The sequence below is a fragment of the Corvus moneduloides genome, chromosome 22 (genome assembly GCF_009650955.1).
Source record: "Corvus moneduloides isolate bCorMon1 chromosome 22, bCorMon1.pri, whole genome shotgun sequence".
In the NCBI taxonomy this organism is placed as follows: Eukaryota; Metazoa; Chordata; class Aves; order Passeriformes; family Corvidae; genus Corvus; species Corvus moneduloides.
In genome coordinates, this window is record NC_045497.1 from 6857113 (window position 1) to 6878227 (window position 21115).

At 51.0% G+C, this 21115-nt stretch overlaps 1 long non-coding RNA gene across 1 annotated transcript in view; it reads right to left on the minus strand.

Moving 5' to 3' along the window:
* The window catches only part of LOC116454837, a 38521-nt gene extending 22256 nt beyond the window's left edge, over nucleotides 1-16265 (minus strand). Inside the window, exons 1-2 of the long non-coding RNA XR_004244210.1 lie at nucleotides 15302-16265; nucleotides 14815-14916 (exon numbers count right to left, since the gene is read on the minus strand). This is a non-coding gene — a long non-coding RNA (uncharacterized LOC116454837). The remainder of the gene's footprint in view (nucleotides 1-14814; nucleotides 14917-15301) is intronic.
* Between the last annotated feature and the right edge of the window lie 4850 nt (nucleotides 16266-21115).

Below are 21115 nucleotides of genomic sequence, written 5' to 3' on the forward strand. Positions count from 1 at the left end.
CAGAAAGGGGTTTTTTTTGTGCTTCTTCCTCCAGCGAGTCCTAAATCAAACATTTAGCATTAGTCATAGGACTCAGTTAATGGTACAAGCCTGTTACCCAGAGAGGTGGTTTTCATCCTGTTTGATGCCATTGTGCTGGGCTCCATTCAATCAAAGCTCACGCCAGGCTCATTCTTTGCTTGCAGTGCAGCCTTCCCTCAGCGTTGCCCTGCCACCTGCCATTCCTCTCCACACTGGAAGGGAACAAGCAATGGACAGCCTGTGGCAGCCCAGGGTCTTGGGCTGAGTTGCCCCAGAAATCAGGCTGAGTCCTGCAGGGACAGATTGCCTCTCTGCCCCAGAGATGGGGAGGTCTCGCCTTGCTGGAGATTGTTTGGGTAAGTTGTGATGGATCGTGTCCTGATGTCGAGAGTCGAGGTGCAGCGGGAGGCTGAGAAACTTACCACTGAAAATGTTTTAAAGCAAAGGGAACATCAAAAGATCTCCAGGAAACGGCAAACACCCAGAGTTCAGCAATCTCTGAAACAGATCCCCTCCTCCCATCTCCATGTCTGGACAAGAGAGACTCCCAAGAAAAAGGGCGATCAAGATCAGAGAAGATGGTAAGCTATAAATCAACCACCTCTCTCTTTTCACCTCCCTCCCTGTGCCCTCCAGTCTTAGGAAACCTCTGGAGCAGCAAGACACAAATTCAAACAGCAAGATGACTCCTCCTGTCTCCTCCTCAAGGGACTTGCCCTAGTGCAGCCCCCAAGCCTTCCTCGAAATGCCACCCAGCTCACAGAGGTGCTGGGTGGGAAGCATGAACATTCTCTCCAGCACTGCAGATTTTATCTGACATGCCAGATTTAGACCCTTCCAGAAAAGTCAAATCAGCCTTAGAATATTCAGATTCACTGTCTACCACTGGAACATTTTTCTAAAAATCTGAGAGGCTGAACACAAGGTTAGGAGGCTTGGAGCCCAGCAGAGCTCAGCCCTGAGCACACAGACCTGGTCATTAGGAACACATCTTACTCCACATGCATGTACTCCACAGCACTTCAGGAGCTGCTCCCTGGCATGGGGCAGCCTCCTCTTCTCCTGATGGCCAGGCAGGTGGCAGTGAGCCAGCCCTGGGTTTTAACACCGAGATGCATTTCTCAGGTGGGTTGATTTGGGGCATTCCCAATAGTGAATGTGCCTCTCGGAGGTAACAAGGCCAAGCTGAGCCCCTTCCCCTCTAAGTTCAGAGCCTCCTTCACCTCTGAGCATCCCACTGCAATATGGGGTGCAGTATACAGATGGGTGAGGAGAAGACATGTATGGAAGAAGACAGAAACACAGGGCAGGTTTTGTCCTTCAGCATGGCCCATGGTGAAGCAGCAATGCAGAGAGTGTAGCATGTCTCTGATGTAAGGGGATATGGCCCTTGGTGGGTGCTGGCTCTGGTTCAGGAGGATGTTTTATGTGCACACATGCATTAGTGCAGTTGCCAGGTTACTGGGCAGACAAACTATGTTCAGCCTTTCTGAGTGAGGTCTCCTGCCCACAAGGCTGGGTCAGGAGCAGAAGTGGCAGCAGGCCCAGTCTGTGTGTCAGCAATTCAAGGGGCTGTGATGTGGCCTCAAGCCACAGAGCAGGAGCCCAAAGACAAAGAGAGGAAGAAGAAAAGAAAAGAAAAGAAAAGAAAAGAAAAGAAAAGAAAAGAAAAGAAAAGAAAAGAAAAGAAAAGAAAAGAAAAGAAAGAAAAGAAAAGAAAAGAAAAGAAAAGAAAAGAAAAGAAAAGAAAAAAGAAAAGAAAAGAAAAGAAAAGAAAAGAGAAAAAAGAAAAGAAGGGATGCTGGGGGGACACTGAGTAGCATCCCCCATTAATTCCACATCTGGGGTACCCCTGGCCTGAGCAGATTGACCTTCCCCAGCTTCATCATATCTCCAGCATCTCCTATGGCAAAGACAAGCTGCCACAGGGAGGGAAGGGACACATCTCATTTTTGGCATGGACTTGCTGCACAAATCAGTTCTCACATTCCCCTGCTCCTCTTGCTTGTCCTCATCTAGGGGAAAGCAAAAGCTTTGCCCAGCTCCATCTCCCCACTTCTAGGCAGCACAGGTGGCTCCTGACTTGGACTTTCTTGGTTTTAGGACCTGGAGAGCCCCTGCTGCTTGGGACAATCTGCACTTTGTGACCATCCTTACTTAAAGTAAATATTCTGGACTAGGCTCCCAAGTCCCATTGGTGAGATCTAACTCCTAAATCCCATTAACTTCCTGCTCTTTCCACCTAACCTGCATCTAACCAGTTAGTTGCAGGAGAAGCAATAGCCAGACTGTTGGGGTATGCGAGTGTAAACGCTTTTAGGGAATTGGTGCAAACAGTCCCTGGAACTTGCCTGGAACATATACTTATGGGGGAATTTCTGAAGTAACATGAACCCCCACGCTCTCAGAAGGTCACATTTGGTGGTGGATAAACCAGGGAGCACAGAGGGAGACGGAAGAGAGGGAGTCATTGGGAGAAAGGTGTGGAATGAGTTGGTTTCAACATGGCCATGGTGGGAGCAATGCCTGCTGAGCTAGAGCAGGAGCAAACAGGGTCAGGATTTGGGGCAGGGAGGGCAGCAGGAGGGATTAAGCCCTGCAAGGAGACTAGACTGGGGGGCAAAACTCATGCTGGGGGTGGCTAGCAGAAAAAGGTTTGGGGCAGGCAGGGAAAAGCTGTGGACAGAGTTCATTACATGTAACAGAGAGATTTGGGGGGGGAATAGATAGGGCATAAAGGTGTCCGGGGTCAAAGTCACACATAAAGTCCCTGAAGTACAGGGGGAAACAGGAATTTTAGAAGCAGGTGTTCCTCATGGGAGAGGGGATCCTGAGGGCTGTGCAAGAGTGGGTGCACAGGGGCAGCCAAGCAGGGGACACAAGCTCCCAGCCAGGCAGGTGTGGGGCTGGTGGACCCCCCTCCATGCCCTGGTGCTCCTGGGGGGGAGAGGGAGCTGACTCCGAGGTGTTTCCTGGGCACCAAGCCACCAGGGGCTCCCATGGGGGCTGTAACTCCAGCTCAGCCTCCATCCTGCTGTCAGGCCCTGTGCCCAGAGCTTGTTATTGCAGGTGCAGGGCAGCATTCCCCCCTGCCCCCCAGCCTGTCCCTGTCCCCTCCACTGTACCCTCTCCCCTTCACACACCAGCCACCCTGCAAGAAGCAGTTTGGGGTGTCCCAGGGCTGCCCCATCCTGCCAGGGCCCCTGCTTCTTTACCCCTGCATCCTTCTTCCCTCCCCAGATGGTTTCTCTCTCCTCATCCAGGATTTGTGTTCATCACACCAAGTCCATCTTGCAAAACTGCCAGCACATACAGGTCACCCCACAGAGTCCATGGTCAAAAGCTTGGGTGGCTTTGGCCACCAAGGATCACCACCAGCATCCTGATGTCCTCCCACTGGGATCCACGGGGCAGGAGGAATTACCCTTACCCCTCCCGTGGTCCTCTCCCATCTGCCTTCCCCTCTGCTCTCCACCATCTCCCCAGGGTCTGCAGACCAGCCTTCTCCAGAGGCCACCCAGTAACCCCCCATCTCCCTCAGCCTCCCCAGGGCCCTTCTGCTGCATTTGAGCACCACCCAGCACTCCCCAGGTTCCATACCCTCTGAGCTGCAGCCAAAAGCTGCTCCAAACCTGGCTCCAGCCACCTTCCACCTTGCAGCATGACCTTGGGTCCATGGGGACCCTGGGGGACTGCAAAAATTCAGGGACTGTTCTGTCCCCCCAAAACACCTCTGCCAGCACTGTCGTACCCCCAGCCCCCAGTGCTGGACACTGCAGCTGCATGTGGAGCACACAGGGAGTTTGTGATTTTATTCCCTTTGGAGCAGAGCCAGGCATCGAGCCGAACAACCCCTCCTGTTAAAAACAGCTCTTTGACATCTTTAATGACCTCAGCCCAGGGAGGCAGCAGCTTCTGAGAGTAGAGTGCTACCGGTAGGAGCTCAGCATCTCAGCCAAACAATGCCTGGTCCTCTTCAGGCTCTGTAAACCCCTCTTCCAGCTCTTCTCTGATGGGTTTGCCTATGAGGATAACCAGGGACTGCTTCTGTGCATCGGTGCCACATCTTATCATGTGCCAAGTGTTTGCAAAGCCCCCTACACTTTGTCTTGCTTTTCCCAGGGCTGGAGCTCAGTTCCTCCCCTTCACCTTGGCCATCTGCGCAGCTCCCACCTCTCCGCTTTGCGGGGGCAGGGGAGTGCAGGCATGGAGGCAATTAAAGGCAAAGCCTGGTAAAGACCAGCATTCCCATGCCCTGGCCTTGGCCTTGCTTAAACACCTTGAAGCATTCCAGCACCGAACTTAAAAGAACAAGTAGCGTTGTTCATGGTGAGTTAAGGGCTTCCAAACCTGAACCTCTTCTGCGCTGCACTGGCAGCTCCTGAGAGTCCCTGCAAGTATTTTAAGCACAGGTCTATAAATGTTTTAAAATACGGGAACAGCTGTAAGCAGTTTCAAAATAAAAAGTGAAAATTAGAAAGAGCCCTTCCTTAAAAAAACCACGAGCAGTAGTGTCTGCATCTGCTGGTGAGGAGCAGGACCCCTGCCCAGGTATGGGTGCTTCCAGCACAGCTCTGAAATAAAGTGACACTCTGGACATGTCAGGCAGGCACAGAATGACTCGGAGAGGTTTATGAAGTAGGAAGTTCATAAAGGCATAAAGTTCTAAGGGCTTGGTGTCCAGATCTCCTTCAGCTGGGTGGTGAGTAATAAGGTGAAAGCTGATGATCGCACATGTGGTGCAGGAGTGGTGGAAGGTGCTGAATGGGCTGCAGAAATCTGGGAAGGGCAGAAATGTTTGGGTTTGAATTAATGCCCTGATGTACAAATACTGGAGGCCGGGGATGCAGGAAGCCACAAAAAGAGAGTCATGGTGACCATGGCTGTCTTCTTTAGCCGGCCCCCGTGTACATATGCACTGTGCCCTCCATGCTGGGAGTGCTCAGAGGTTTCATGGGAAGAGCTCCCCTCCACTGCCCTTCAGCATCCCTACAAGCTCACAGAGACATTGGGATGATGTTGGCTGCTGGAGCCACTTTCCTGCTCCTTGCAGGGTCCTGTACCGGCTCTAAGGTATCTGAGATGCCCTTCCATACTCAAGAGAGCCCCACCTCCCCCCAGCCTGCTGGAGGCTCTGGCACCCACTCCAGCTGGTGCAGGCAGCATGTCCCACTGCACTTAGATCTCTTTAGATCACTGTGTCCACACCAAAGGCAGCAGGTCTTGAAAGCTCCCTCCTCCTGTCCCAGCTTTAATCATCTCCAGAGCGCCAACCTGTAGGTGCTCATCTGTGATGGAGGGGATCTGTTGTGCTTCTTTGCCCTCATGTCACTTGAAAAAGGGAAAGACAAGAGCAGATTTGTCCTTCCCTGGGAGAACACAGGACACTGATGCACAGAGAGTAAGACAGAGTTGAAGGGTGGAGAGAAACATGATTGGGACAAAAATATCTCCAGGAAAGGAGACTATGGCTGAGGAAAGGCTGTGAATATGCTGAGAGAAGCAGGGAATAGACTGATGGCCTGGCCTCAGAGGTGACAGCAGAGCAAGATTTCTTAGGGGCACAGAGAGGGATTATCACAAGGTGACTGAGTGCTAAAAGAACAGCAGAGAGGGCGAGGAGAGACAGGCCTACAGTCCTAATTTTTTTGGATTTTATAATCTTTAGCTTAATATTATGCATTTTCTTTCTCTAACTCTTCCAATTTATGTCCTAAAAACACCTTGTGATTCAACCTGGAGAAGGCCTGGCTTGACAGGAGAGGTCTGGTTAGCACATGGCCCCATCTTTGCACAGTACTGCTGGCCTTGTGCTTTCTGAAGCTACTGAAATAACAGCCCTGGAACACCATCAGGCTTATTTCTCCAACGTTTTACACTTGATTCATGTCTGAGCAAAGATGTAGGAGAAAGAGCATCTGAGTGTCATCTGAACCTTTTGGTCAAGGCCCAAAATGGAGCACTGACCTTTGGTATGTGAGCTCTGTGAAAAACCCCCATGAGCTTTTCACTGTGCTCCCAAGGTGCTTTCCACCTCCTGGTCCAACAGAACTGATGCACAGCACAGTCCAGCCCAGCAGCTTGTGGCCCAAGGCAGAAAGTACCTCAATTTGTTGTTCAGAATCAGTGCAATAGCTGCTTGGCATTGTCACAGTGCAGTGTCCCAGCACCCATGCTCAGTGAATCCTGTCCCTGCAGTCAACTGAGTCTGGGGACAAAGCCACTGAACTTCACAGCTGTTTTTTGATCTCCAAGTGCCCAACTGCAGGTGGCTCAGGACATGGCTTCAGTTACTCCTGATGGTTCAGGAATTTCTTTTTTTCTCTCCACAAACACACCGCCCTGAGCTCCTTGAATTTTCTACAGTTGTGGTCTCATCTTCCCAGTTCTCCCATATGAACTCAGACCCCCTTCCCCATGAGGATTTGGCCGCTTCTGCCTGCTTCAAACCTGATGCTCCTGCTTACTGACCCCACAGGACCTTGCTCCCAGCCTGCTTGGCATGACTTGCTTGACACAACTGGAGATGTCCCATATATCTGATGCTCTGATCCATTTTTCTACCACTTGAGCTGCTTGGAGGATCACAGAATGATGAAATATGCTGAGTTGGAAGGGACCCACAAGGTTCATTGAGTCCAGCTCCTGGCTCTGCACAGGACACCCCAACAATCCCACCCTGTGCCTAAGAGTGTTGTCCACACACTCCTTGGGCTCTGTCAGATTTGGGGCTGTTGCCACTTTGAGCCTCTCATCGAGCTGGATTTGGGAAATGCCTGTCAGGGAAAAGAAGGGAGGATTTACCCTGCAGAAATACCTTATGACCCTTTTCAGACCTCTCTCAGCATCATATCAGTTCCCATACCAGTTAGCTCCCTGTGTTCTTTGGCTGTGGTCCTTCTGCTGTGACCTTCTTGCTGCAACCCTGGCACAACCTGGTTGTTCTTGCTGGGTCTTCAACATGGGCTATGCTATCACTGCCTTTATTTGCAAGTAGGCATCAATCTTCCTCTGGGTTTGTGGTGGAGGTTATTCAGCAGCAGGATTATTTTTTGACATGTAATGGATGGCTGCATCTGGAGGCCATCCAGACCAGCACTTTGTCATGCAAGGAACTGTATGAACACCTCTATGGGAGAGACTGACATTTGTGCAGATGAGTCACCAGTGGAGGCGATAGATTGTGGTTACCAAACAGTTGGAGGTCTCTACAGAAGGGGTGCAGCTTGTGGACACTTCCTCCACAGACTGGCTGATTTTAAAGCACTGTTTTGTGGGGCAAAAAGAGGCTCATATGTTGGGGGTTGTTTCATTTTCTGCCCCTTTTTTGCTACCAAACTTTGGAGAAGAAACAGTCCAGAGGGTCACCATCCTTGTCCTCTCACACCCTGCTCCCCAACCCCTACAAGGCAGCAAGATTTCAGCTATGTCTTTCTGTCTTCGTGTTTCAGTGCTGGAGAAAGAAAAAGAAGACCATGGAAAGAAGGACAAAGAATAGAATTTTAAAGGAATGACAAATGCAGGGCTCAGCTTGCCCTGCCAGGAGATTTCGTGTACAGGATGCAATGAAATCTCTTCTTTATGGTGTTTGTAGGAAGGCTTTGCCTCTGTCACCAGCAGACCTCAGTCTCCCCTCTGCCCACTTTGCCAGAATGGGATTTTCTTTGTGGTTTTTTCCCCTCTCACCCTCCTGCACAGTTTCCCAGTCATCACATTTTTTCCAGTCCCTTGTCTGTATGACCTGTTCCATAACAAGCTCCAGTCTCGCACCAATAATCTTCAGCTCAAGGTTTTTAGGGCCACAGAAACCAGTCCCAGCAAACCTCCCCTTCACCTTCCATACCTCATTCTCCCCCCGAGGCCTTGGCTGTCCAAGCATCCCTTGCCCTGGTTTGCATTGGGGTTTACAGCCCAGCTGTTCCCTCCAGCTGAGAGCAGCTGTGCAGTGAGAGGGGACGTGTCACTGGCCCCTTATATGCTGTGTTTGGCATGAACAGAACAGTTTTGCCCCCAGTCTGCAAACATGGTGAAATAATTACAAATAAGACATAAATGACTCAGCCAGTGGGAACAGTGTGAGTGCAGATGGTGGCAGATTTAGAACGACAAATATCTCCTATCTGGTCCTAGAAGTATGTCTTCAGCCAAGTCTTCCAGGAACCTCAGTGTCCAACAAGCAGAGCCCCCAGCCTTGGCATATCTTAGCAAACTCAGATCTTAGGTTTGCAAAACAAGCCCAGGAGTTTTTGGAGGTTTCAGACGTGCTCTGTCAGAAAGAAGTCTCCCAGGTTTGCAAAGAAACATTATCCAAGGAGAGGAGCTTATCCAGAGTGCTTCCAATGTGAAGTGGACTCCAGCAGGGTGTAATCTGGAGGCTCTGTGGAAGCACAGAATCACGTGGATCAAGTAAGGCAATGACTTTGGAGAGCAAGACAAGCTACAAGGCCTGGTAGAGAAGAGAATTGCCAGGAGCAGGGCTGAACCCACCCCAGTGATACTGCATGAACATTGTCCAGCTCAGGAGAAACGGGTACTTCACCTTCTGCCCTCTGGGAGCCATCTCAGCTGCCTACTAACAGCTGTGTGGGAGCGAGGAGAGCTCTGCAGAGGCAGCAGATCCCCTCCCTGGGGCACTGGGATGTGCCAGTATTGGTTTCACCATGATTTGGACCCAGACCTAGAAATCTCCAAGTTCCCCATGATGGAGCCAGGCTCTGGCATGCAGCCTTCAGCAAGGTGGGCGGCTGGAAGAGTTCAGGCACATCTCCTTTGGCCCTCTGGCTGCTTCCCATCAGAAATGCAGAAAACTGAACTCTCTCCTCAAAAACTTTTCAATTTTGATGAGTCAGCAAAGGTGTTGGCAGGTTTTGTGACTTGCCTGCAAGTGAATGCTTGTTGATTCTCACCCTCCTCCAGGAGGTCCAAGCTGACCTCGGGCTCTGCTTTCCCCATAAACACGTTACATCATGCAGGTACTGGCCCAGTGTCATGCCTGGATGAGGGCTGGAGCTTTACAGCAGAACGTCTAGGGTTAAAATAGATTTCATGCTAATATTGTCTATAAACTCATGTGAGAGATGAAAGCAAGTGCTCCAGTGTCAGGAAGCTGCCTTTATCACACCATGCTAATAGTGTGTGATAGGAGGCAGTCACTGTTCCTTTACCAGCCTGGGAAAAGAGGGAATTTCATAGCCTGCTGCCTGTGGGACGTTGTGCTCGGAGGCTGTGCCCTGTGCTGCTGGTCTGAGAGTGCAGCGATAGTGCACAGAGCATGGCAGATACAGGCTGGAGCTACCCAGGGCTGCGTGGCTTTGACAGCATCCTCTGTGCAGGCAGTAGGGCCACCATGCTCTTGCTACAGCCACATCTGGAGAGCAGAGGAGGCTACTTGTGTCAGTGACACCAATGAGCAGAGGTGTGCCCTTCGGCTTGTCCTGGTTTGTCCATCCCCACATGGAAAGCACCGTATGCTTTCCCAGGGAGGAGACCAGCCCCAGCCTGGTTCAAAGGTCAGCTGGCCAGAACAGAGGCCAGGCATGAAGCTCAAGCCCTGTGCTGGTGGAATCCTGTGTCCATCCTGCTGACACTGTGCCCTGGACATCAGCATTCCCTGTTGGAGGAGCACCCCTGGTGGTGCTGCTGTCGCGCATGGAAGAGCTCTCCATGGGGCAGAACAGGGGAAGGGGCAGAGCAGCCCATGTCCCCACGTGCATATGCTCCCCTCATGGCCCCAGCACCCCAGCACAAGGTCCTCAAGCTGGTGGGTGAGCAGCCAGGCCAGTGCCTTGCTTGACCAGTCACCCACAAAATGTTTGGGACCCTCCTGGGCCATCTTGGAGTGCTGGGGTACAGGCCTAGTGCCCCTCCCCAAACTCAGCTGGTTCCAAAGGAATTTCCTTTTGCTTGGAATCTGACACCCAGACTTTCCTGTGGCCACCATGCCCAGCAAGGCCAGAATCTGCTCTCCTCCACACCTCTCCCCACATGCATTCCCACATCACATCCATTCCCGGGCTATCTCCCTGCTTCCAGCACCAGCACCTGCCACCACAGCCATCCCACCCAGCTCCCCGGCACATCCTGGATGATTAAACCCAGCTGGTGTTGCTGTCTTCCTCCCACACCCATCCCAGGCACACGCCTCCTGGGGCCAGTGTGGGCAGCCCAGCTCCCAGGGCTCTTGGAAAGGTTCTGTCATGGAAGATAAGCGGCTGTGTGCCACTGTGGTGGCAGGGAGGAGTCCTGCGAGACTGTGCTTTATCCCAAACCAAACAGCCTGGCCAGCTTCAGGAGTTATAAACAGATGCTGAAGCAAGGCTCTGGCTCTGGGAGGGTCTGGGAAGAGAAGAGGATTTGGTATCTGGCTTCCTGGAGAGCCACAGCCCCGGGGAATTTGCTAAGCCTCCCACGGCAACACCCCAAATAGTCCTGGGAGGAAGCAGCTGCCCTGGGGCGGCTGCAGGGATGGGCACGGGGATGACAAGGAGCCAGCTGGATGGTGGGCTCAATACGCTATGATACGGGGCCACTTACACTGATACAGGGTTTTGATGGCCAGGGTAGCATGTGTTTCAGGCCATGGTGGCCATGCTGGAGCTCTCCAGGGAGGTGAAGACAAGAAGTGAGACCCCAACCACCCACTCCTGCCTTCGGGGTGCTACTGCAACCCATTTTCCAGCCATTTCCAATGGGTTTGCAAACCTGGGGTGGGACAGCAGAGCAAGCAGCATTGCAGAGCTCCACATCAGAGACCACAAGCACAGTGAGAGACATTCCTGACTGCTCACTATATACCAGATATGCAGAAAAGCTGGCCTTTCACCTTTATTTTTTCCTCTTGCTTATATTTCCTGACAAAACAAGAACTTAGAAAACTCAGGATATTAAACTGAGGTCTACACTACAAAAAAACCCCATGTTCCCCTTGAACCCTGCCTGAGGATCTTCTCTGCTGTTCCAGACACCAGCTTCTGCCACCAAGTTGCTGAAGCACAGGATAATTTAACAACATTTAATTAAAAGTGGGACAGGTAGGGGACTCACAAGGGATTTATGCCATATGCTTATGCTTCCCCCTCCTTTCTGATACTTGGAAAAAGAGTGGCAGGAACTTGCAATTCATGAAGAAAGCATTTTGATCAATTTTCCCACTAGAAATGTAAGGACAGTAGAAATGGGGCCACATGGATAAGTCAAGCTCCCTCAGAGATTTAAAGAGGAACAAGAGGATGCTGCATGTTGTGTCTTCACAGCTCTGTGACAAGGAGGGAGCATCTGTCTTTCAAGGCTCCCTTTAGTCAAAATATTAATTATGTCACTGTGGTTCACAGAAACCTCAGATAAAGGAGTCTGGAAGAGTCCAGTTCTTTATGACTACCTTAGATTTCATCCCCTTCTGCTCAGCAGTGTCAGTGTTTTACTTCCCTTGTCATCATCCAGTCTCCCAGCCTAAACAAGGACTGAGATGTGAATGCAAACATCCAGTTGTTGGGGAAAAACAGCCCAAGAAAACGGAGTGGAGCAACAGCTCTCAGACCAACTGCTCCTGCAATAATAGACCAGGGTGAGATGGAAGCCAAGGCTGTTTTGTTCCCTTTGCAGGTTGTCTCCAGAAGGCCCTTCACCTACCCCTCCAGGCTGGGTCCTCCTCAGTCCTTCTTTTCCAGTCTCACCCTGGCAATGAGGTATCCAGAATCCAACACACTGGTCCCTCCTGAGATTTTTCAGCACAGTGGGCCATGAGTTTTCCATCTGCATCCATGCATATACCATTGTCTCCTATCCTGTTGCCAGACCACATTGCAGGTTTATTCTCTGTCTTCAATTTTTTGTGTTCCAGCTCTTTCTGCTTCCAGGTTTCTTTCTCCACATCCCATCAGTGGTGCCATACCACCCTACCCGAACCCTGTTGCATTGTCAGTCTGTATGAGCTTCTCTGTGCTTCTAAAATAGGAACTTGCGTGCCTTATCTAGAGAACAAAATCACTCCTTTGGAGAGCTGGTGTTTAGGAATTGACCAGACAAACTTGGGCAGGAAATACACAGCCAAGACACGCACCCTTGCAGGCAGCCACTCTGGGCTTTACTGGTGATAAAGGCAGGTTACAATGGCACAGAGAGAGATGCACCTTAGAGAGGGCCCCCAATATCACTGGAAAAACAGAATCACAGAATAAGCTGAGTTGGAAGGGATCCACAAGGATCAGTGAGCCTAAGCCCTCCATGGCTTCAGAAAGCTTCGGTTTTCTGTTCACTGGTGGTTTCCCAAATTCTTCTGGACTAAAGGTAGATTTGGGATCCCAGTTCAGTCACCACATGGGATGGGGCTACTCATTTATGTATCCCTCTGACAATCTCTCCCAGGGGAGGCCCAGACACCAGGATTAGCACCATCCCAGGGGCTCTGTGGTGGGACATAGCTGCTGCTCTGTCCCTCTGCGCCTCTCCTGCAAGCAGGCTGCACACTCAGCTGCACCAGCTGATGAGAAGTCGAGCCTTAAAGTTTAACAAGAGCACTGGGCTCCATAAGGAGAGCTTTACACTCTCTGCTGGTCAGCCAGTGCTCATAGTTCACCCTGGCTGCACACATGCTGGATAATCAGGTCCTGCTCTCTGCCACTAACAAAAGCCATAAACTGCCAGCCAGGCTGCACCCACCCAGCCCAGCCCCACGCTTCAGCCTCCAGGCACTAACCCTGCCTAACTCCCCCCGCACATTGATCACCCCAAGGAGCTGGTGGAGGGAATACAGCCCTGCTCCAAACAAGCAGCTTTTATCATCATGTGTGAGGACTGAGAGCTCCCTGCAGCAGGATTTATAGGGTGGCTTTCCAGTTCAAGACCCCAGCACAAGAACCACAGACCTGTCCTGGACACAAGGAGTTACGAGGCTTCCAGGGACCCTGGTCTCAGCCCAGCCTGTCCTAACCCTGGCACCAGCATTGCTCTCCACTATCATCAGTTAATCCTGCACATGCTAGCAAACACCCTGTAGAACCCCAGCATTCCCAAGCTACCCAACACCTTCTCTCCTCTTACAAAAGTATCCATGCCTGGCTTTCATCTTGGAAGGATCCCCAGATCCCTGGGGGAACTGTGGGGCAGACCTTAGTGTGGGTGGAAATGTTGGCAGAGGTCCATTTGCTCCCACAGCACCCCAGGGATCCAGAGGAGCCCACGCCTGATCAGCAGGTGTCAGTTTGTGTCTTGGGGCTCTGGCAGGGAAGGGATCTGCTGCAGTAATTGAGGCAGCAGGAATGAGAGATATGTTCTGAAACAGTGATGGGCGGGGGCTGCACTTGGATCAGTCGGATCCAGGGCCCACAGTGACTTCCGAAAAGCACCCTCCTTCCAAGCCCACCCCAAGCCTCACAGACCCTAGGAAGAGCCTCCCAAGAACAACCAGCCCTTTGAGAAACCTAAACCACTTTCTCCAACACCTCTGAACTCTGTCAGGAACATCGTTCATCAGAAAGCTAAAAGTGCCAAGCTGTTTTCCCTCGAGGGCAAATCTCCCTTGTGCTGTCAGGAGCAAAGCTGGCCAGGTTCTCATTGCTGCTTAAGGTGAATGCATGGTGTGTTTTACCAACTAATTGTGAAATGGCAGACTGCTTCAGAGGTAAAGGAGAAGCATTTTATTGTGAGCAGGAGAATTAATCATACCTGGGGCAGTACAGATGTCAGCAAAAAACAATGCAGAAAGGATTTCTCAGGAAGACTTCTTGACATGAATAGGAAGGTCTTTTTCAGGTCTTTTTAGATATGAATGAAAGATTCTCAGTGGTTGTTGTGACCCCTGTTTTTACCCTTGCTATCTAGATCCAAGAGAGGGATGTGTGTGCTAAAGCTACAAAATTATAAGGGGAAGGAGTTTTATTCAAGAAATGAAAATTTCCCAAACCAAGGCGTCTGCTGCAGCACTAATTCATGACGTGTCCCACATAGTTTATGGCAGAGATTAAACAATACAAACAATACATTTCAAAAATGGCATTTAACTGAGAAAACAAGAACAGACTAGACTCCAACCCATCCATTGTGCAATGCTGAGTTGTTGAGTTCTCAGCCCCAGCATTCAGGTCCTGCTCAAGGAAATACCCCTGGTTGCTGTTTACATGTGTGCAACCCAGCGTTTCGTCACACCTTTTTGTTTGTTGTGGAGTGAATCCCCTTGGTAACATGGCCACCCCCTTTTCCTCCCTTTGTGCATTTTCTCTGCCTGGGACTTGTTACCCTGGTCCCAAGGGATATGCTTTTCCATGGCTGTTTCCCATCTGGAGGCTGCATACGTACATGCTGGTGGAAGAAGAGAGCAACTCGGTCTTCTGATTCACTGCAGCCTTTCCCTATATTTTTCAAAGATATTGGTTATGATCAGCCAAGCTCTGCTGAGTACAGACTTATATCCTGACTCTGAGCTTGCCTCCACCAGCTCAGCCCAGTCTGTAAGGCAGAGGAGGCAGTGGTAGGTCTGGGATTTAGCGCTAGGGATGCAGTGTCCTCCTGGCAGCGCTGGAACTGTTGCTGCAGCCAGGTAGGGAAAGAAGAAATACTGATATGTGCAAGGATAGGGGTTAAAAAAAACAAAGAAGAAAGTCTGAAATGTCTTATGTGAAACCAAGCAACATACAGCAAAGGTGAGGAGAAAAAGAGAGATGATACAGGCAACACTGAGCGGGGCTGTATAAAAAAACTGGGATAACAGCACTTCCTAATCGTATTTGGTGATAAATTCCCAAAGTTTGCCATGAAACCTCTCCCCACAGTTCCATTTAGGCTCAGGTGGCCACAAACCTGTTGCTGAGAAAAACAGGAGTCCTCCACCTTCCTCTTGACTTCCTCACCCATGCTGCCAAATATGCCCAACATCAGGGTTACCCTGCACACAGACTTGACCTGAAATCAGTAAAACTTGTCCAAGTAAAAAGCAGTAATAAAATGAAGAGGATGGGAAACAGAGCCAAGAACAATGGTAGAACATGTTAGGGATATAAAACACCCCCAGAGATATGCCCTGACCAGCAGGTGAAGATGCATGTTTGACAACATAGCATTTTCTCCTCCAAGTTTTCTTACCAAGCATCACTTTTGCTTTTTGGAGGCTCTGCCCATGCTCTGCGGGATGGGATAGGGATGTCAAAGTCAGTTCACACTCCAGAGGAGATATGATCATGAGAAATCTGACTTTTCCCTCTTTATTATCCTTATTTGCCACATCTAGATGACACTGGACATGACACAAGTTCACAGTGATGTCGTTTACCTGCATGTGCTTACATACCAACGCGGATGACATCAGTCTTGGGATTTGCTCAGGGGACCACCACCAGGAAATGACTTCTCTTAAAACACAAGGAAAGCTCGGTGCAGCCTTTGTAGCTTCTAGTCCAGCAAGCCTGTAATATTCACAGGAATGAGACTCAAATTTCTAATTATTGGCTGAGTTATTTGTAGCTTCATATGTTTTAAGGCCAGAAGGGACCATCATCTAGTCTGGCCTCCTTAAATGGAAAGCTCCATAAGCAACAACCAATTCCCTGAGCTTCATTACAGTAATGAGCTCAGGAGTCCTGCCGTTTCGTCTCTGGCTCTAACCACTAGACCCTGCCATGCCAAACACAGCTGCTCAGATCTGCCTCCAGCTCCAAAGGGAAGTCTAAGAGTTCCTCCTGAAGAGGCAATAAATCAAATACCAATGTCCACAGTGATGGGGAAGGATGACTGCCTGCATGCGCTGGCTCAGCCTGCCCAACAGGGAATTCAGGTCCTGGGTGCCTTGTCCAGGGCCAAGCACCAGCAAGGATATGCATCCAGCCAGCAGGCTGGGATGGAGTGATTTACTTTACCTTGATGTTGTTTCCCCTTTGGGGACATTATTTTGGGGAAGAGAGAGGAACCACTCACACTTGCCTGGTTTCACACCCTGGTGAATGCATTTCACCCCACTGGGATTGTTTCAAGGCAGGCAGTGCTGGTAACCAGAGACCCCGTGCGGCTGTGTAGCAGCTCTGGCAGGCTTTGTCCCTGCCTGGGCTCTTTGGATCAAATGGCACTAGAAACAATGTGGCTACTTCTCTCTTCTGTGCCCTGTGTCAAAAGCACATGCTGAAAACCCACCCAGGACCTCCCAGTACAGGCTTCACTAACCATCTCCCTCCATGCGACAAGGGAAGATGGCCTCCAACTACTGCCACAGAACCCTGGGAGGGACAGCCCAGCTCTCTGTGGATTCATAGGAAACCACCTCTCTCTGACACAGGAAGAGATCTCTGAACTAGGACATGGCCAGGAAATGGGTTGGGAATTTTCAGGGGTGAGACATTCATCTTGTTCTGCTGCATCTTGCCCAGCTCCAGGCTGGGACCCCCCCAACCATCAGGTGCTCATCTTCAGGCACCAAGTTGAACGTTTGAACGAGAGAAGCCCTGGAATGGAGAAGTGTTGGTCCAAGAACCCAGGGCCTGGGGGGTAGGATTTGGAGCTCATCCACCTGAACGACACGCAGTGGGAAGGCAGCCCCCCACCCTCAGGGTGCTCCAGGAGCCACCAATCAAGGGCAGAAGCTCATGATTGCACTGGGGAGGGAAAGCTTGGCAGACAGGACACTACCAGTCATGCTAGGCTGGTGTTTGCACCTTCTTCCAGGTGTCCTTTCCTACCACTATTGCAATTTGCCTTTTCAGAGGCAATAGTGAGAGTACCTCAGGGTCTTCTCTGCTTCCCATTCAGGCCTCCCCATTATAGGATTTACTAAATGTCACTGTCACAGCTAATAGCCACCAGTAGCAACCACAGCTATGGGCAGATGGATGGGACAGGACGGGATGGGACGGGACAGGTCAGGGTACACACAGCTTCATGAAAACAGAAGGCCACCCACCTCATGACCAGTTCATGGAGGAAGAAGCAGGAAGGAGGTGCTCCAAGTTCTTGGTCAGGACACTAACCACAGATTGTGTCTGCAATATGACAGCAGGGAAGAGGCAGGGAACCAACAAGCCAGAAAAACCAGAGCTTTGGACATGTTCCCTGGAGGCTGCCATAAATATAATCAGCAGAAGAGCACTCATCCCATCAATCAGCAATGCTTCCCCAAGCACCATGAGCAATTCCCACACACCAGTTTGGACCACGCTGGCTGTGACACCCCTGTGAGTCACTGCCCCAGGGTCTACCTGGTGGGATGAGTTGGCTGCTGGTCACATTGCACAGCACAAGTTGCTTACTGGCATTGTCAGGGTTACCACCCATCCTCTCCTGCTGCCATGGTGTTTGTGGTGATAACAGAGGCAGCTCAAGGCTTCTCCTTCCTGCAGGCAAGAGGTAATTTAGTAGCTGCAGAGGAGCAGGCTTTGGGGAGGAGGAGGGTTGGGCTAGAGGTATGGCAGAGAAAGCATGGAATTTTGGAGCGCGCTGCTTATCCATGCCCTGAGTTGGACCAGACAACACCCTGTGTGTCCTTGGATGTGCCCATCACCTCTTTAGGGGTGAGGCACAGAGACGGGCCATGCCAGATGACACATGCCAGATGACTGACATGAAGTACAGAGAGACATCTGCTGCTCATCCCATTCCTGCTGAGATGACTCAGCTCCTGCCTCAGGAGCCTGAACAGGAAGACTCGTGTGGTATGCAGAGCCCTCCAAAACCCAGCCTAGTCCCTTCAGGGCCCATAAGAAGCATCCCCATGGACAGGGTTTCTGTGTGGAGAGGGGAGATACAGACAGGCAGGGCTTTCCGCCAGCCTAGTCCCCCTCAGAGGCAGGAAGAGCATATTACAAGGGCTGGAGGGTCTGTAGCAGCCTGGGCAACATTTACCCTCTCATCCAAGCTGCAACAGGCAGGAGTCTGCAGCTGCGCAAGGTGTAAAGTTCTGCTGTTCTAAGCAGCACTATGTAAAAGTCTGGGCAGGGGGATGGGGAGGGGTGGAGAGCAGAACAGCAAGTCTAAGCCTCCCTCCCCATGCTCTCTACTACCTGAGCAAACCATCCTACCTTCATCATACATACCTTGGACAAGCTGTTGAAAGGGCATACACAGTACAGGACAAGGCCTGCAACAGAGATGCACAAACAGAGGTATGCAAAAAGCCTGGCTCCTGGAGCCCTGCTGAATGGACAGGGCAGCCTTTGCCAGTGCAGTTACCCTAAACTGGTCCTGTCAGGACCCGTTTCATCAGTCTTTATGCTCAGCTTTTCTATAGCAGGGAACATCAACAAAATGTGGAAACTGAGTCTCAGTGACACACAAGGCTGGACTTAGAGGGCATCTCATCACAGCCTCATTTTGCACCAGCATCCTCATTGAGCCTAGCTGTCCTCACATGAGTCATGGCTTCATCATGAGGCTCAGCCAGATGATCTCTCTCTGTACAAGGGGAAGACAGATATTTGTCCAAGACCCTTGTCTTGAGTACAGAAGCATGAAACAAGTTGGGTAAAAGGGTGGAGAGAGGAGCAGAGGGAGCTTTGCACCCTGCCTGACATGGAGCCTGACTGGACCTTCTCCTGCAAGGTACAATGAACCATACATCCCCAAATTGTCTGCTTCTACCCCAAGGATTACAAAGGCCTCACTGCCAACCAGGGTTTGGTGCCCAGCAGGGCAGTGACAAGCAGTGCAACTGCCCAGCAGGACAATCAGGGCAGTGAGGACAGCTGGTCTCGCCAAGCCTGAGAGCCCAGGATGGCAGGGAAGTAGCAGCCTCCTCCACCCTCATCCCACACAAAAGGGTAGATGGCCTCCTAATCACCTATCCATGGGAAAGAGGAGACTTGCTCTCTGGAAACAGAAGGGCTAGACAATCTCAGGCAGATTGACTTATTGCAGACTTCTGGGGTGATAAATCGTGGCTAATTGTGGGCAGGTGACAGAGCAGACTAAGGGAAAAGGAGCTGGGGACATTCACTGCCCGGCAGCTGCTGCCCAGCCCTGCCCCCTTCTTTTACTGCTCCTTTCAGGCCACTTGAATTGTGCAAACGCAGTGCTTTCCAAAACCTGCCGAATCTCCCTCGCAAGGTTCCTGCCCCCTCCCTTCCCGCTCCCTTTCAGAGCTCCTGTCCTCTCCCTTCCCACTTCCTCCCTTGCCGCCGGCTCTCATTCTTGTCCCTGGGATAGGAGGTCCGCGGTCGGGGGGGGAGGAGCCGCCCTGCCACCCACAGGCTCATGCCATCAAGCAGCCCTTCTGATGCCACAGCATAGGACTCTGAGGATGTTCTTCCATCCCCATGAGACCCATGTGTCTTCTCCAGGTTCTGCTCTCAGCCCTGATGCAAGTGGCTCACCTGGACAGAAGACACAGTACCATGTTCTGGATATGGATATCTTCAACATCCCACTTAAGGAGACACCATGTTAAGCAGCCCTGGTGTGGCTCTGATTTGGACCCCAATGAAGGGAAAAATCCACTTGGATCTCAGGTCACAGTAGGGCTAACTTGAAAGCAGAGCCTGTAAGGGGAGGATCCAAGGGATCAGCTTGAGGAAATGGGCTTTGCCCAGCACATGCTGAAAGGCCAGGAGACAGCAGGTGCTCAGCAGTCCCTGCTGGACCCTACATGGATGACTCAGGCTGCCTGGCCTTATCCCACACTTCTGTTAGCTCTTTCCTCCTTGCTCCACCATGTGCCCTGGTGAGATAGAAAAACAGACACTAATGGGGACACACCAGCAGCAGTTTTCACAAGCCCTAGCTTTCCAGAAACTCCTCTGGGAAGAGCCAGATCAGTGCTTATTACAAACTGGATGAAAGCATCCCACAGGTGGGACAGGGAAGGTGATGACCCTTACAAGAGGCTGGATAACACACAGGACAGCATCAAGCAAGGTCACTAGCTCAGCTGAGCCTACTCTAAGAGCCCAGTCCTGGACACAGTTAGGACTGGATCTTTTAACAGGTTGGGTAGGTCAATCAGGGCAGACGCTCCCTACCCAACCCACTCCAGGCTGCTTTTGTGAGGGGTGTTCTCAAGTTCTCTATGCTGTGTTTGAAGACAATATTTGGCAGTTCTCCCCTTCTCACTTCCTCTTGCTCACACTTGTCTGCTTCTTCACAGCTTGTCAGAAAATTATACCCACTCTGGAAAAGCAGTTTAAAATCAAGTCTTAGCAGGCAGCTGAAAATTAGTGAGGGATATGTTATGCAAAGGAGCTAAAATTAACTCTTCCCTTCACTCTAGAGGGTCTGCTCCACTCTACGCACCCACCGTCCACCCTAAGCCACTGACCATTTGGACTCACACCAATAGTCTGACAGCAATTAGCTGGAGAGAAGCAGCTGGCAACCATCAGCTACTTGTAACCATGCATTAACTGGATTTATCACAGGCTTGGAAATTATGAGTATTTGCCCATAAATGCACCATTTCCATTTCACTCAGCCACATATACCCAAAAGTTAAAAGTCCATATCTAAGTACATCCCTCAGCTCCCTTTATAGACAGTGGTGACCTCTTTTCAGTATCTGGCTTGGGATGAGCTGTATCATCCTGTGGAGGCCTATATTCCTCACTGCTGGCTTACAGAAGTCTGTGGTGAACGCCCGAACTGTCACCAAATTGTCTCATGGAAAGGAAGCACTCTTTGCATGATGGAGCTTTTCCTCAAGTCCCTCCCAATAAGATTTCAACTTTTGAAAGACAGGTGTCTGCCAAGGAAGGTGGGAGCCTCCCTTGGAATGGAAAATATTACCCCCTTCCCTCTGAATCATTGTAACTTTGAAATTAAGGAGCTTTCAGGCAAAGATATGGGAAAAGGAATAACAGTTCTTTACTAGCATGTATAACAAGGCAAGGAAGCAACAACAACAGCAGCAACAACAAACAGAACCAGAGACCCAGTGCCGGCCTCTATCGGCCGCAGGCGCTTTCCCCTCGGTGCAGTTCCGGTCACGGCCGGCAGGGGCGCTGCTGGCTCCCGGCCGGGCAGGGCAGGTGCGGTGATTCCCCCGCGCCTGCAGGGGGCGCTGTGGCGCGATATTGGCTGTCTCTGTCTCCACGTGGCAATGGCGGCTCAGCCAGCGAGAGAAAGAGAAAAGGGCCTTTCCTTTGCAAACTTGTGGGAAGTAGCTGGTCTCAGTGCCCCTCGGGACACTGAA